The sequence below is a fragment of the Cebidichthys violaceus genome, unplaced genomic scaffold (assembly GCF_023349555.1).
Source record: "Cebidichthys violaceus isolate CVI_PGR_0920_01 unplaced genomic scaffold, fCebVio1.0.p SCAF_24, whole genome shotgun sequence".
NCBI classification, from domain to species: domain Eukaryota; kingdom Metazoa; phylum Chordata; class Actinopteri; order Perciformes; family Stichaeidae; genus Cebidichthys; species Cebidichthys violaceus.
In genome coordinates this window covers 7,825,610-7,841,322 of record NW_027176417.1, presented here as the reverse complement: position 1 = coordinate 7,841,322, position 15,713 = coordinate 7,825,610, and the positions used below count along the sequence as shown (strand labels likewise).

The 15,713-nt window shown below is 50.0% G+C and overlaps 1 long non-coding RNA gene across 1 annotated transcript in view; it reads right to left on the bottom strand.

Annotated features, from left to right (window-relative positions):
• Nucleotides 1-350: 350 nt before the first annotated feature.
• Nucleotides 351-15,713, bottom strand: part of LOC137879044 (uncharacterized) — a 31,732-nt gene continuing 16,369 nt past the window's right edge. Inside the window, exon 4 of the long non-coding RNA XR_011103696.1 lies at nt 351-518. This is a non-coding gene — a long non-coding RNA (uncharacterized lncRNA). The remainder of the gene's footprint in view (nt 519-15,713) is intronic.

Below are 15,713 nucleotides of genomic sequence, written 5' to 3'. Positions count from 1 at the left end.
TCCCCCGGCTGACCGGGCTGGGAAGACATCGCGGAGGAGGAAATAAGGCCGGAGGTCTCACCGGGCCAGACTATTCCCCCCCGGCTTCAGATTCATTAGCCGGGGGAACGAGCCGGAGAGAGAGAGAGAGAGAGAGAGAGAGAGAGGTGGAGGGAGAGAGAGAGACAAAGGAAAAGATGAAACAAGACAGGCAGGGAGGAGAGTATTTGAGAGAGAGAGAGGATCAATCAGGAGGCACAACAATAATGGGGGGGGGGGGGGGGGGGGTGACACCCCAATCACACAGAAAATCTCTCTGTAATTCTGTTTGCTTGCTGCACAATGTGAGCGTAATTGCTACGATCATTTGCGGGGCGACGACAAATGTAGCCCCGGATTATTGTTTCCCTCCGACTGATATGAACTCCTGATATGATTCCATTTGTTCCCGCCGTCCACAGAATATGGCGAGCGTCTCCCACGTCTCCCTCTGCCGCCGCCGTGGAATTCATTACCGCGAGAGTCAAAAGACGGTGAATCTAGGATAACAAAGAGAAGAAGAAGAAGAAGAAAAAAAAAAAAATCACATTTTTGGGCCGTACCTGTCCAGAGCATGAATATGCATGAGCCCATATGGACGGTGGGAGGAGAGGTAGGCGACGCGATCCCTGCAGTCGAAAACTTAATATCGAGTTTGACCCATTTTATCTCAGGAATCCATCGGCGGTGAGCGAATAGCGAATACACACCGAGAAGAGAAAAGTTGTTGTTTTTTTTTTAGCCACGAGTGCCGACAGGCTGAAAACACACAGTCGTTTGTTTCAGCCAAGAAGGGTAATGAGACGACCCGTGTCACAAAGAGAGGTCTTCTTTTGTGGGTGTTCTCTTTCATTGAGGGAGTTAATTGCTGAAGAGAATTAATTATAAAATGTTGACTTGACGATTGTACATTGATTACTGTAAATATCCTCCAGAGTTTTGCTCTGCTAATTGAGGAGCATCCAGCCCGGTGCATCTCATTACGTGGGCTACTGTCTTAGCTGCAGCACATCCCTGCCAGCATTGATTTCTTTTTTTTTTTGTGCTTTTTCTTTTGCTTTGATGAACACTAAGATCGCCAAACATCTTAAAATATTGCAATTAGAGATATGAAAGTGATGCACTGGATGGACAAAAGTATGTTCACATAACCGTGTGTTTTATTCCTACTTAAAAATAAGACAAATATCGTCCGTCAGGCTGACAACATGCTGAAGAAGACACCCAACTAAAGTTTGGTGTGGAAGAACTTTCCCAGCCTGCACAGAGCCCTCACCCCATCCAACACCTTTGGGATGAGCCGACTACAAGCCAGCGTTAAAGCTCACTAAAACATGTGCTCGTGGCTGAATGGGACTAAATCCCTGCAGCCGAGTTCCACAAAGTGTGCAGAGAGTCTCTAGAAGAGCAGAGAGGCTGTGACAGCAGCAGAGCAGAGCTCATGGCTTTCAAAGGAGAAACATTCCTGCTGGTGTAGCATACAAACAGAGGACTTTGCATCTGGAGTTGTGTGTGTTGCCACATCACATAAAGCTTCCCTCTGAACCCCCATGATCAGAACGATGACACGTTAACCCTTCAACTGCCGCTGAACGCCCTGCCCGGGTTAACCTTGTAGCGTCACACACATCGAGATAGACAGGCAGACCGAAGCCTTGTAATGAAAAATGACTGGTGAAGGGTGAGACCCCCCCACCCCCCACCCCCCGCCCACACACACACCCCCTTCCACCTCAGAGCAAGAGAGGCAAGAGAGGGGAGGAGAGGCACTGGAACCTCCTTTCTGCACCTATAGTGTACAAACTTTTGAGGAAATACTTGGTTTCCTCTCAGCTTTTCCACAGTGATACATTGCAACTTCTCCCTCCGTCTTCCTCTTTCTTCATCTACCTCTGCGCCTCCCCCCCTCCTCCCACACCCCCCTTTCCCTTTCCCTTTCCCTTTCTTGATTTTCTTTTTACCTTCCTTCTCCCTCCTTCCCCCCTCTTCATCCGACTGGGAGTGCATCTACCTATCCAGGCAGCGGTGCTGGAGGGGTCCCCCAGGGCTGGAGTCCTTTGCTCCCGGCTGTTTGATGTTGAGCCGGCGCCGATGAACCTCAGCCCCCGCCCAGAGTTCGCTCCCCATCATCAAACACCCCGGCTGGGGTGCCGGGCCAAGGCTGTGGCCCTAATCAAACACGGTTCCTCCACGGACCCCCTCGTACACTCCAAATGGGAGAAAAAGACTAATTATCGAGGCAACCTTCAGAATCACTCAGCGGCATCTAACATTGACACAAACTCCTGCTTCTTACCGCGTTGCTGATAGGTGTGTGTCTGGTTCTGTAACGAGGTTGTGTGCCGGTGCTGGAGGGAAAATCCCCCAGCGAATCTAAGATACAAGCAAAGACGTCGTCATTCCGTTTGGTAGATTATCTACGATTGGCTTGCAAAATGCAATACTTCATTTAAACATTTCACTCTCATGTTCCGTGACGCTGGGTTTTAAGGAGTGCTCCAAATCGGGAGGGAGGAATGGGAGGAAGAAGAAGAGAGCGGCAGAGGGAGGCTGAGCCCGTCCTTGGAGAGGAGGCGAGCGCTCGATTTTCTGTTTGCTGCCATTTGTCTTGTGCTGCTAAGAGAGATCAACAGTCCTCGGCACACAGATCAATATTCTCTTAACCCGCACCTAATCTGGCAAGAGTTTCCTCCAATTTCACCTTCCCCGCCGCCCCATCCTCCCCCGCTTTCCCTCCACTTTTATTTTCCCTCTCCTCTTGTTTTCAGCAATCATTTTTGGGCGTCGGCGTGACAGCCATTTTTCATGCTCCTGGTCCGAGCAGGTGACACAGAAGGGAATGATGTATCCTGACGCGAACAGGGAAGGTGTGTGTGTGTGTGTGTGTGTGTGTGTGTGTGTGTGTGTGTGTGTGTGTGTGAGGAGGGAGGGTGATGGATACGATGTGCTGGCGGGACGGCGTATAGCTGCCGTCAGAGGCCCCCTGACGCCGGCGAGATAGACTAGCTGCCTAATCGGCCGCATGACATCGCAAATTCAGCTCCTGCCTCCCCCCCCTCCCTCCTCCCTCCCCTCTCCCCACCGAGCATTCCTCACCCCTTATCGTATCGTCTGTGCGTCTCTGCAACTCCCAGCGCACCGTTTGGAGCTGTTGTTGTCAGAGGTGTCCTGTCGACTAAATGGAGCGCTGTCAATGTGTCTCTTCACTGTGACGGTTATGGGAACAGAGAAGTGTGTGTGTGTGTGTGTGTGTGTGTGTGTGTGTGTGTTACTTGCACTGTATTTGTGTGTGTGTCTGCTAAGGTAAGGCAGAGGAGGTTTTATAGAACACTTATTTCATTCAGGAGAAAGTTTATTCATTAATTGTTTGTTTGATATGTTGAAAAATTAATTAAATTTGCCTGAAGATCATTTTAAAGTCACAGCTTCCCTCTTTGTTCGCAACCGGTTTCATTTATTTTTCTAGTTGTTTTGGCTCTTCTTGATGAGATTCGTATGTGGTCTGCATTCTTCATTTTAACTGTTGGCTGTGTGGCGCTTCAAGTTTCTGTTGCTCCGGTCCATCTACTGGATGGTTGTGGCTGTGAGCACTTCAGTTCCTTTTCACATCGTTTCATATCAACAGTTTTTAGATGTCAAAGTCAGAACATGTTTTCTATTTCTTTCCTGTATCATTTCAGAGCCCCTCTACTGTCTTGGCACTCCTTGAGCCTGTCTGTCTGTCTGTCTGTCTGTCTGTCTGTCTGTCTGTCTGTCTGTCTGTCTGAATGGATGGATGGATGTCTGTCTGGATGGTATTGACCTCATCAGGTTGTTTTCATGACGTACAACCATCCTTCAAATCCTTCCTAACTCAACTTTCCAGTCGGCTTCCTGAACCAAAGCGGTGCGGTTTCTCCCTGTTTTTCCGCTCTGTCCTGCTTTGTCATCACACGAGACAGGTCGGGATAGAAAATCTGCATTTCCTCCACGCTTGAAGGAGGCCTGGACATCCTCTCCTCCCCTTCGACGAGCCGGGGAGTGATTGGCAGGCCGCGAGAACAGAGCCTCTCTTTCATAGCCGCGGCCCGAAGCGGAGGGCTTCTTCCACGGACGCACGGCAGCCCCCCCCCCCCCGGTGCACAGACAAAGCCCGCTAGTGTACGCCGCCTGTACTCAGAGGCCAGTGCCACACACAGACACAGTAACAGGAAGACGGCGGGTTCAGTTACCGCGCGGCTTCTCGAAAAGACGCACAACGTCCGAGGTGCAAAAACAAAAGACGCTCGTCCTCTGCACAAGACAGACGCATGCTGTGGAGTAGGATGCACACATACATGCACACACACACACACACACACACACACACACACACACACACACACACACACACACACACACACACACACACACACACTAGCTGCTTTCTTTGACTTGCTGGCATAACAACACAAGCCAGTCCTGATCCTGGTATACTTTGCCCCACATCACCAGACACGCGCTGCTTACAGGATTATGTCACAAATGAGACGTTTACAGTGTGTGTGTGTGTGTGTGTGTGTGTGTGTGTGTGTGTGTGTGTGTGTGAGAGTGTGTCCAAGGGTGAGAGAGAGGGGGAATGGCCTACAGTAGTATTATGTACATGTATGTGTATATGAGTGTGCCTCACCAGCCATTATTCAACACTAAATTCACACAAAGTAGTCAAAACTGTTGTGTGACGGGGACAGAAAAGTTTGGGAAATAATTTGATGACAGGCGATAAACTCAGCGACTACAACGTTCTTATTACCAATATCATGACTGGCTACCACTGCAGAGACAAGGTCCAAATGATATGAAACTGGAATCAAATGAATCATGAATGAACGATAGCGACGTTCCGACGAGACAAAAACAACGCAGGTGTTTATCCGTCAGTCCGTCAAACATTCCACATTGAAACGTCTGCTGGTTCAGAACAGTCTGCTGTGTCTGAATGGATGCTACTGTACTGTCTAGAGTGGGCCGGTATCCCAGTTGGCAAAATGACTATTCCAGACTGTGGGCCGGCGGTAAGGAGCATACAAATGAAAATAGCTCCGTCTCTCTCAAGCCAAGCATCTGCTAAGCATTTTAATGGGGATCAATGGAAGGGCAGGGACAGGAGATCCAGGGGTTGATTGGCTGGCCGGCCCGGCTCACGCCGCCGCTCTCCACAGCGACTGCACCGCTGTTTACAGCCAACACAAGCTGCTGCACCCTGGCCGCTCTGCACCAGCTGATGTGTATACCAGCGCTCTGTGTGTGTGTGTGTGTGTGTGTGTGTGTGTGTGTGTGTGTGTGTGTGTGTGTGTACTGTAGGGATTTATGTATCAGGAGACTAAGTGACGTGTGTGCATGTAATTATGTGTTAGCATTAACAACATAATAAATGTATCTAGTGTGTGTGTGTGTGCATGTGTTACTGCAACACGTGGGCATGTAGTGTGTAATCATGCGTCCGTGTGCACATGTCAAATGTATGCCTATTTTGTGCAACAAATTGCTCGATGAGTGCATCTTTTCTGTTCGTCTGCATCTGCTTTCAATCTCAAAGTGTATGTTTTTTTAATTGCAGGTTGCATGTGTGCCCTCTTTGCTGACTGACACACACACCCACACCCACACACACACACACACACACACACACACACACCCATCATCAGTGTGCATGGAGAAGCGGCCCAGCAGCAAAGAAACAGTTAAAGTGATGCTTCCTGGCATGCCAAATGAATCAGATTAATATTAGCCAAAGCGAATGTCATCATTGGTACTTCTCCCATCTTCCTCCACCTCTCTATATCACTCCCCTCCCCGTCTCCCCCTCCTCTCTCCCTCCTCCCCCTCCTCTCCCTCCTCTCTCCCTCCTCCCTCCCTCCTCCCCCTCCTCTCCCTCCTCGCTTCGTTTGGGTTTCTGAGTCCTGGGCGGTAATGAGGGAGCGTTATGCAGTGCCATAAACGGAGGGGCTCGCTGTCAGTATGCATAAAGGATGAGACAGAGAAGATGGCGCTGGGGTCAGGGGGGAGAGAGAAGGAGAGAGTCGAGGAGGACAGGATGGAGAGAGAGAGTGTGTGTGTGTGTGTGTGTGTGTGTGTCTCACACACACACACACACACACACACACACACACACACACACACACACACACACACACACACACACACACAGAGTGAGTGAGCACTCAATGGAAGGCAGAGAGCTGGTGACAAATAGGCTCCCCTCTGTGCCCGTCTCACAGGTGCAATGCAGTGTGTGCAGCGCCCCCTACGCTCGGCCTGGAGGAAGTTATAGGAGAAGAGCGGAAAACCCCTCAGTGGGTGCACTAGTGTTCACCTATAATGACATTTGCAAAAAAAACAAAACAGGGAATAAGCCACATAATCTTTAGCCAAACATATATAGCGAGTGGATCTACTCATCTAGGTTAAAGCAGGTTGTGGTCACATGTGGCCATTGTTTCCCCTCAAATTGTAGATCTTCACAAATCCCATGAGCATCGACGCTCCTGACAAGTATCGTCTGTGAAGTCAGAGCCCGATACGTCGTAATCTCGACCCTGCTGTTGATATTTAACACATATGAGCCACACTGCTTAACAACAAGCTCCTTCGTGACGAACACAGACTGTGTTTGTTGAGGCCCAAATACGGGAAGAGTTCATTGTTTGACACATTGGTGTGGTTTCAACAACGTCCCCAGGTCTCCCGGTTAACTTTAAATACCTCTAGCTTTATTGGATAGATTCCACCAAAGAGAATGATCAGATATATCAGTAAATATGAGCTTTTGAAAAGTGACATATAGGTATATGAGGGTAAAAAAAGGCGTAGAATTCAATTAATTGAATACATGAAAGCATAGCTTTTGACTTTGTAGCTTTCACTCTGAGCCAATGCTCTTTCACTGCTAATCGATGTCAGTCTGGAAGAAATCCAGCTCTCTCTCTCTCTCTGTCTCTCTCTCTCTCTCGCTTTCTCTCTCTCTCTCTCTCTCACACTCTCTCTCACACACACACACACACACACCTTTAAAAAAAGCCTTGGATATCATTAGCTGTCATGTTTCACGGTGGGTAACACAACAGTGCATAGGGATACACGGCTCACCGCCGAGTCTACGGGGGAAATGTGTTTGTGTGTGAGCGCGCACACACACACACACACACACACACACACACACACACAACACACACACACACACACACACACACACACACAAACAAGGATGCATGGTGAGTGTGTGAGTGGATTACACCGGGTTCACAGTGTGTACGGGGAAAGCGTGGCAGCAACTTGGCTCCATAATGGGATTTCTCAGTACTCCTACTCTGCTCACACACACACACACACACACACACACACACACACACACACACACACACACACACACACACACACACACACACACACACACACACACACACACACACACACACCTCACCCCCCCAAACAAGCAGGTTAGCAGTAACAAAGCAGAGCACATATCCTATCTTAGCAGTAAGAGGTAAGCTGCAGCAGAGCTCCAGCTCAGTTAAAGACACATATCCCCTCACCTCTCCTTCTCACAAAAGCCAGGGAGGAAGGATGGAGAGAGGGAGAGGGAGTGTGGGGGGGGGGGGGGATCAGCTACATTAGACAGGGATAAGGAACGCTGTGGTAAAGCTGGATGAGGGTGAGGAGAGAAGGAGCTACTGTACACTGCCGACTTATAAAAAGCGCAAATGTGTAAAACGGACTTATGCGTGGAAATGGAAAGGCTTTTATTGCTAAATTTGACTTTTAGAGTGATCGTTTGCAGGATTCCAGTGCGTGTTGACATCGAGCGCTAAGCTTTTTAGCGCCATCGTCCTCCGATCGCGCGTCCGTCAAACAGCAGTGGGCAGTTTAACATCTCAGTATCTGTATCTCCTCTGTCGATGGCGGTAAAGTCCACAATTTAGTCACAAAAACTACCTGGGACCTCAGAGAGTCCCCCGTTAGTGGCAGACCTAATAGGGGAGCTGCAGCTTTATCAGATTCTAATGAAAGCCCTCGGTACCAAAGCGTCTTAGAATATCTAGTAAAATGCATCTTTCACTTGTTCATTAAGATTAATGAAAGAAACGCTCAATGAGAGATTCCCCCACCAGCCCAGCTTCACAGGAATTAGTTCAGCGGCGATGCAGAAAGTAGTCTGAACTATATGCAGTGAGGCGGAGAACAAGGACCTTCATGCATGAGGCTAGTTTGGAACCATGATCTTTCCCAACAGTTCCTAACGGCACACGTCACTGTAGCTGCCATGTGTAGATAAACGAGCATAAACGAGAATCACGATCATTATTGTTTTGATAGAAGTCTGATCACTAGCGTCTGGATTCATCATCGTCAAAGACCGTAGCTTAGACTTTTAAGACCGGGACATTTAGCACTACATTTCCCACAAACCCTGCTGTTTTCTGTTCCTCAGAGGATCTTATTTTGAAAAGACTTTCTCAGGGATAGCTGGACATGCTCTGGGAGAACAGAGGCTTCTTTCTCTCTGCTCCACAAACCACAGAGTAACGCTGTGTACTGATGTCCCCCAAAATGTGTTTTTTTTTTAATTCATTGGGGGTTAAAATTCTCCACGCGACAGCTTCAGATGTCTGGGAATGTGTGTGCGTGTGGACGTTTCATTCCAGCGGAGGAGACGAAGGCGTCTCTGGAATATTCTGCGGCGTGGACCCACCACCCACAGGCCATCCAGGGACAGGGCGTGCTGCTCGCCGTGTTTAGCCAGCTTTAAACCCACACCGTCGGCCCGCAATGTCGCGCTCTGCTCCCAGGTGCGGTGGAGAGCCAGGTGCGTCTCTCCCTCTATGTCTTTCTGAGTGTCCTCCCGTCCACCTGGAGGGAACTCAGCCAAAACTATCGCTGCGAATGGGCCACGGGCCGGAGAGCACAGAAATTACACACACTTTACTCGTCCGGGGCCAAAAGCAAACAAACACCTGAGCATAATGTGAGAATGTGTCTCTGCCTTGCAATTCCACCTGCAGACTGCGCCTCCTTCAGTGCCCCCCCCCCCCCCCCCCCACCCCCACAAGATAGTTTTGTCCTTCGCCCTGCAATTTCTTTCAGCTCGTCTTCCCATCGAATGCTGCCGCATAGAAAGCTTTGTGGGTAAATATTGTGTGGGTGTATGGGTCTGTTTAGATTGCAGGGCCTTTTTTTTTTGGGATGGATCGCTGGTGTCAGCCAAATGCTGCCGGTACAAGAAGTATTGAGAGGTGAGAACTCGGTGTGCAGAGGAGAGGAAGCAGAAAACAAACCAAACACAAGGCGGTTCCCTCCCGTTCAGCCTCTACTCCTCTTCATCTCCCTGCCTCCTACTCTTCACTAATAACTCAAAACCTCTCCTCATTCGGACTTTCTCCTCCCACAGAGCAGAGGAAAAGTAAGCAAGGAAATTCTCCGGGCTCTGCAGTGGCGGGGGGGTGGGAGGGGGGGGGGGGGGAGACAACCGTCCCCCTATCCTTGAGGCTGAAGCGGGCCAAATCAAATAGCAAGTGCTGCACCAGGAAATGGCTAGCCAAACACGTAGGGCCATGGATCCAGGGCTGGCAGAGGGGAAGGACTTCTCCATGCAGTCCCCAGGCGTCCTGCGTGACTATAGAGGCCTTTATGTACTGAAAGGACATCTCCTAAATGGAGTTAACAGGAATCGCTCGCTCTTCATCTATAAAACATGACGTTACCTGTGCTAGAATGTATTGGATCAGCAGCAGGTTTAAAACAGATGAACAGGAGTGAAAGATGAGGACGTCTGCTCCAAACAAGGCCACGGAAATCACTAAAGAAGTGTTGCGTTCAATGAGCAAGAGAAAAGCTAAGATCCTGTCTTCCCCGTGGGCCCAGTATGAGGGACATTGTACTGAAGGTGCTTCACCTCAACACAGACTAACTATTGTGTTGTTGATTTAGCTGCCTCGGTTAATCTGAACGGGACGTCCAGACCCTCCTCCTCTCCGATCCCACCCATCTCTCTCACCTTCCCTCACCTCCGTACATAAGAGAGAGGGGAGCCTCTGTCCAAGATTGTGCTGTTTGCACAGCCGACCGCCGACGAGGGAAGCCAGCGATTACTGCAGCCGCCGTGGACACGCTGGAGGTGGGTGGCAGTCACAGGGAAGCGGAGGTTCGGGTGGGGTAGGTGTGTGCTATCAACGAACCACTGTGCCAGTTGTGGTACTGAATGTTTCCAGTGGAGTTTATAAGTGTTCCAGATCCAGCAAAACCGTATGAATGTGTCTCTTTGCTACAGACTCAACAGGGGACATTTTTCAACGTAATGTCATTGATTTTAATTTGTCTGTTGTTCCATCTTTCGTTGCGATGCATTTCATATTTTATCGTGAAGATAAAGCGAGAGAGCGCCCTGCAGCCAGACCGTGAACGGGGGCCCGGCTATTGATTCCGGGTGCTGTGGGAGAACTCGCGATCAGGAGCGGTGCTCGTCTGTGCAGCGGAGCGGTCGGGACGTGACTGGAGCATTAGTTAGTGGAATTATGTGGATCACGGCTGCAACAGCTAGAGGTGCAAACGCTCACCGGCAGGATTAGATAACGCTATTATCAGTGTGATAGAAAGAAGCATTAGCATGGATAATTCCACGGATTCGGCAGCGGAGAATCGCCATAAAATCATTGCATTATACCCAAAGAGATGAGATCCAGATAGAGAGACTCAAAAGTTGACGGTAAATCTTCGAATTATAAGTCATCACGTTTTCCCGTCTTGTCGGGTAAACAGGTATTTAACAGAGGATGATCAAACACGTAGAAACACGGCAGCGCCAGACAACGCTCTCCCCCTCCATGCATTCCACATTACACGTCCTTAGATGGTGTTTGGTTCGTTCCTATAGGTGTGAGTAGATGCGATATCTACTGGCCACACATGAAGGTGGAGGCTTGTCAAATACCGATGCTTGGTATGCTTCAAACTACGACGCCTCAGGTCCTAAACATGCATGACATCACGCTGCAGGAACACTGCGGCCGTCACCACGGCATTCAAATACACAGACAGATCCTCTTGTACTGCATCTATTCCTTTCCAGTCGATTCAGCCGGACAATTCCTCTCACAGAAAGAACAGGTGGCCGGAATGTTTCCCTTTCCGCACGGCGTTTCTCACTCCTGCAGACTTGTGTGAAGGTGGACTGGTAAACCGTGCTGGTGTGGGAGGTCTGTTCGCACACACACACACACACACACACACACACACACACACACACACACACACACACACACACACACACACACACACACACACACACACACACACACACACACACACACACACACACACACAGCTGCTGCCACAGAGATGTTGCCCGGGTATAAATAGCACGCCACTATTTTGTCTTTACATATTTAGCTGTTGGATATTTTAATGCAAATGAATGTGGTGGGATCGGAGAGGGGTGTTTTTGTTGACTGGAATTAGTGTTGTGAGCGAGCTTTCTTCTCCATTCTTTCCCTTTCTTTCTCTCCTCTCCAAATTACAGCTATTAAGACAAGACTGGTGTGAGCCAAACACGGCGCTCCACTTAATGTGATTTCCCCCGCGCTGAGAAAGGAATAAGAGGCAATGATTCATGGGAGCCCCACAGAAAAGCTGCAGAGACGGGAAGATGTCCACCTCCGACATGTGCCCAACACAAACACTGGGCTGGTTTTAAGTGTGTAATTGCGTGAGTGTGCGATTATTGTGTGTGTGTGTGTGTGTGTGTGTGTGCGGGTGTTTGTATGCGGATGAGCTTAAAATGAACATTATGATTTATGACATCCTGCATTTAAGTCTGGCTAGTCTTCACATTAGCACAACACTAATCTAATGAATAGACTGCCTTAGAAAGAAACATGCAAATGCCCACTGCCTATTTCCAGAAACTGCGGTCCCTCATCTTGATGTGTTTCTGCAACTCCCCCCCCCCCCCCACTCACACACACACACACAACTGAGGAGTAATGTGACAGCAGCACGCCGGCTTTTCTTCAATGTCTACCATGCCAGCTTTCAACACCCGCCATTGGCAGAATTGGGTTTGACAGCTCTCGTCGAGGCCTGGCGATCGGCCGGGCTCCAGGGACGCTGTACGCGAAGAGACGCGTACACCGCCGCAGTCCAGGTACAGGGAAGCAAAGCAGTCGCCGCCGACAACTCGAGAAGGGGTGCGGTCAAGCCGGGCCAAACCCCGGATCTCATTTCATCACACGCAGCTTAACAGCCGTGTTAAGAAGCCCCGCGATAAGGCGAAAGGGGAGGGAGAGCGAGGAGGCCATCTGAAGGAGTCCGGCGCTGAAAAGTGAACGTGTGAGTGCCGACAGCAACACAGACCCTTTGGAGAGACACTTAACACCAGAGCCAGCACACAGTAGATCGGAGATACAGTAACCAGCAGGCAGAGAAAGGCCTTCACTCGACAGCTTTGTCAGATTCACAAGATACTGTTGTGCCGAGGGTGAAATGTAGCGGAGCGCTTTCATGAAAAATGACTGTGATTAGGGAGAGAAAAAGTGGTATTTTTTTAAACAAGTCCACATCGACACACCATGCGGAAGATACCACCGAACGCGAGTCCGACTCCGTGCAGGTTTTGCAGCAGATACGGCGGTTTGAATCCCGGGGCCAAGCAGTCTGGCCCGCCCCATAGATCAAGGCTTAATGTAGCCCGCGGTGCCGGCAGGACGGCCGAGACAAATGACAGTTCACGGAGGTGGGGTCCCTGGGCAGAGCTTGGCCTGGCCCCTGGCTGGAGCCTGCAGGCCAGAGGGCCCGTGCAGGGAGGGAGGGAAGGAGAGGGCGCGGGGCTGGGGGGGGGAGGGGGCTCACTCGCCTCGCTAATGGGTCCCCAGACTACCAGGCTTGACCTCACAGGCTCAGTGCATTCATTATCAGCTGGTTAGCAGCTAGTGCTAGCGCGGCTAGCTCTGGCTAGTTAACGGCGGTTAGAGGTTAAAGCTTAAAGACCTCTGTTAGATTTCATTACTGCTGCTGCTGTTTGAGACAATGCACACTGCAGGAGCAACAAGGTATTAGGAACATGGACAATGCATGCAAATAGAGAAATAGTTTGATTGGACCTCATTGACGGTCCAAATATTCTCCAAATGAACACAACACGATCCCAAAGACACCAACCTTTGAGGCGCATGCGTCTGCAACTGTGCACATGTAAGATGTCTCCATTATGGAACGTTGCAGCCATCAGAAGACGCGAGTCGTCGCTTCTGAGGATTGTACTCGGTGGAAACGTCATAGAGCTTCAATGAGACGCTGGGACCAGCTACAGAATACAAGTGACACTGCCGGACGATGAACAGCTTTGAAGCCGTTGTAAATAAACGAGGTAAACCCTGGATAAACCTGACCGGTTTCCTCCTTTAGGACCACACTCTACAATACTGGCCTTTACATGTTATGGAGAAAAACGCTGCTATTCCTGACCACTCCCGTCTCGCTCCGCCTCCTCTCATCAGAGCAAAGCAGACGTGCAGCCATGGCGCCGCAGACCACAGGAGTCCATTCCCAGCGAGTGCACAACTCGGCCGAAATAACCTCCTGGAAGTCTCCTCATCTCTACGCCGCTATCATTTTGCTCCAAAGATGTCCGCCCGCCCCGCAGCAGCAACCCACAGCGCCTGTGAACTCTGCATATATTATCTCTCCTCCCTCCATAGGGCGCCGTTGCTTTATGCGGGGGAAACTGGCCCCATTTATCAGCATCCTCCGTATCCCCCCCCCCCCCCCCCCACGGCCTGGCAAGGCACCTGCTGCTAGCCTAACTAAAGCCTGGCCGCGGCCTTATCGCTGCTGCAGATCACAAGGCGCAGGGATGTAGATTGGCTGAATCTTCACCTCAAACAAACAAACAAACACAGAGAGCTCGTCCTTTTTTTTTGCCTCCCATCAGATTTGCCCACATCTGAAGGTGAATGGGGCGCAGCAAGTTTAAGGAATGGATTAGGGGCTTTTGAAAACCGCGTTAACTGGGGCACGGGGCGTCTGGCGCGCTCTCCCCTCGGTGTTGGGCCTAATGATTTCTAATGCCGCTAAACATTACGGCGCCGTGAAAGCCCCGCTTTCCACTGGGGACGCGGCCGCAAATCTGCCATCGCATGTTCCCTTTGTTGATTTTTGTGAGACAACAACACGGCGACGCTTATCTCCATTACAGACCGGCACCGCGGGGAGCTTTCCCAAAGCCTTTCACCCAACGCCTTATTAGCAGCTATTCCCTTCTGTCTCCCTCATCCTCCAACTGGGAGCAGATAGAAGGAGAGAGAGAGAGCTTTATCCCAGCGCCTCTTCTTCCGCTCCGCCACAAACCCTCGCCATGTCTATTCACACGCCACTGGGCCTGGATGGCCCCACTTCTCCGTCTCCTCTCCCTTCCTCTTCTTTCACAGTCTTAGCCCTGAATCACACTAAGAAGACGGGGGACAAAACAGGAAAGCATTTCCAGTTATTTATAAGCCCATTCAAAGGGCTGGCTGTTAATTTCAGAGCCTGTAAGAAGATGAGGCTCTTTTGTGCTCGTTTGTATTGTGGAAAGCAAAAACAGGGATAATGTCGTCAACACCGATAGCTTCACATTAGTGACTCAATGATACGCCATTGGCGTGAAGTGGCACATTATTGCAAAGGTTAAGTTTCCCGCTACAGCTTAAGAGATAAACGTTGTGCACGGTGTCGTCCAGGACTTTTTTATTTAAGGGGAAACAGATGAGATGTGAGATGAATTCTAATGCGAGGGCGTTCCTTAAGGGGCTGATCTCGTGGTCTTCATCCCAGCTCTCTTTTCTCCTCCTCTTTCTGCTCCATCATCTGTGTGTGTGTGTGTGTGTGTGTGTGTGTGTGTGTGTGTGTGTGTGTGTGTGTGTGTGTGTGACTCATGCTCTTGCAATGACGATAAGGATCTGCGTTTTTTTTCTTTTTGGGTTCCTCCCCAGAAGAATCCATTCCTGCAGCCCTCAGCTGGTCCCCCCTGTTTGTTTAGCGTGTGTTTATTTGTTTCTCTGTAGTCCTGGGATTAATTATCATAACCATATGCCTGGCTAATACATCTCTCTCCAAGCCAATAGCGTGGCAGCCTGCTACTTCTCCATTTTAATTACAGCTAACATCGTTAGCCTGATTTTGTTTTGCCGTTTCCTGCTTTTTTCTGAATTCATAATTCAAAATACCGTCAGAAAATGTGGGGCTGGAATAATTAAGTCACTGCAACGGGAAAAAAAAATTCACACATCTGACACTGGAACGGCATAAATTCAAAAAAGAAGCCTTCGTTAGCTTTTGGCAAAAACAGTCCGATCCCGATCCGACTGAAGATTTCATTTGACTTCCTAGACGCCGGAATTGATCAACTTTCACACCTGAGACCAACGCACCGCTCCCCTCAGGTGTGAACACGTTGATTTCGTGCTCGAGGTTTGACGGTGAGGCTCGGGAAGCGCTGCTAATGTATCTGGGAAGAAGAAGCGGTGTCGTGGGTTCAGCGCCGCCTCGTATTTTACCAGCTTGGCTGAGGGCCAGACAAGTTTTGTCTGGGTGTGGTGGAGGGGACGAGGGGGGGGGGGGGAGATAATGACTGCTGAGTCAATCAGCGCAAGACGAGATGGTGTTAGGTCAAAGTCACGGTGTGTGTGTGTGTGGGGGGGGGTACA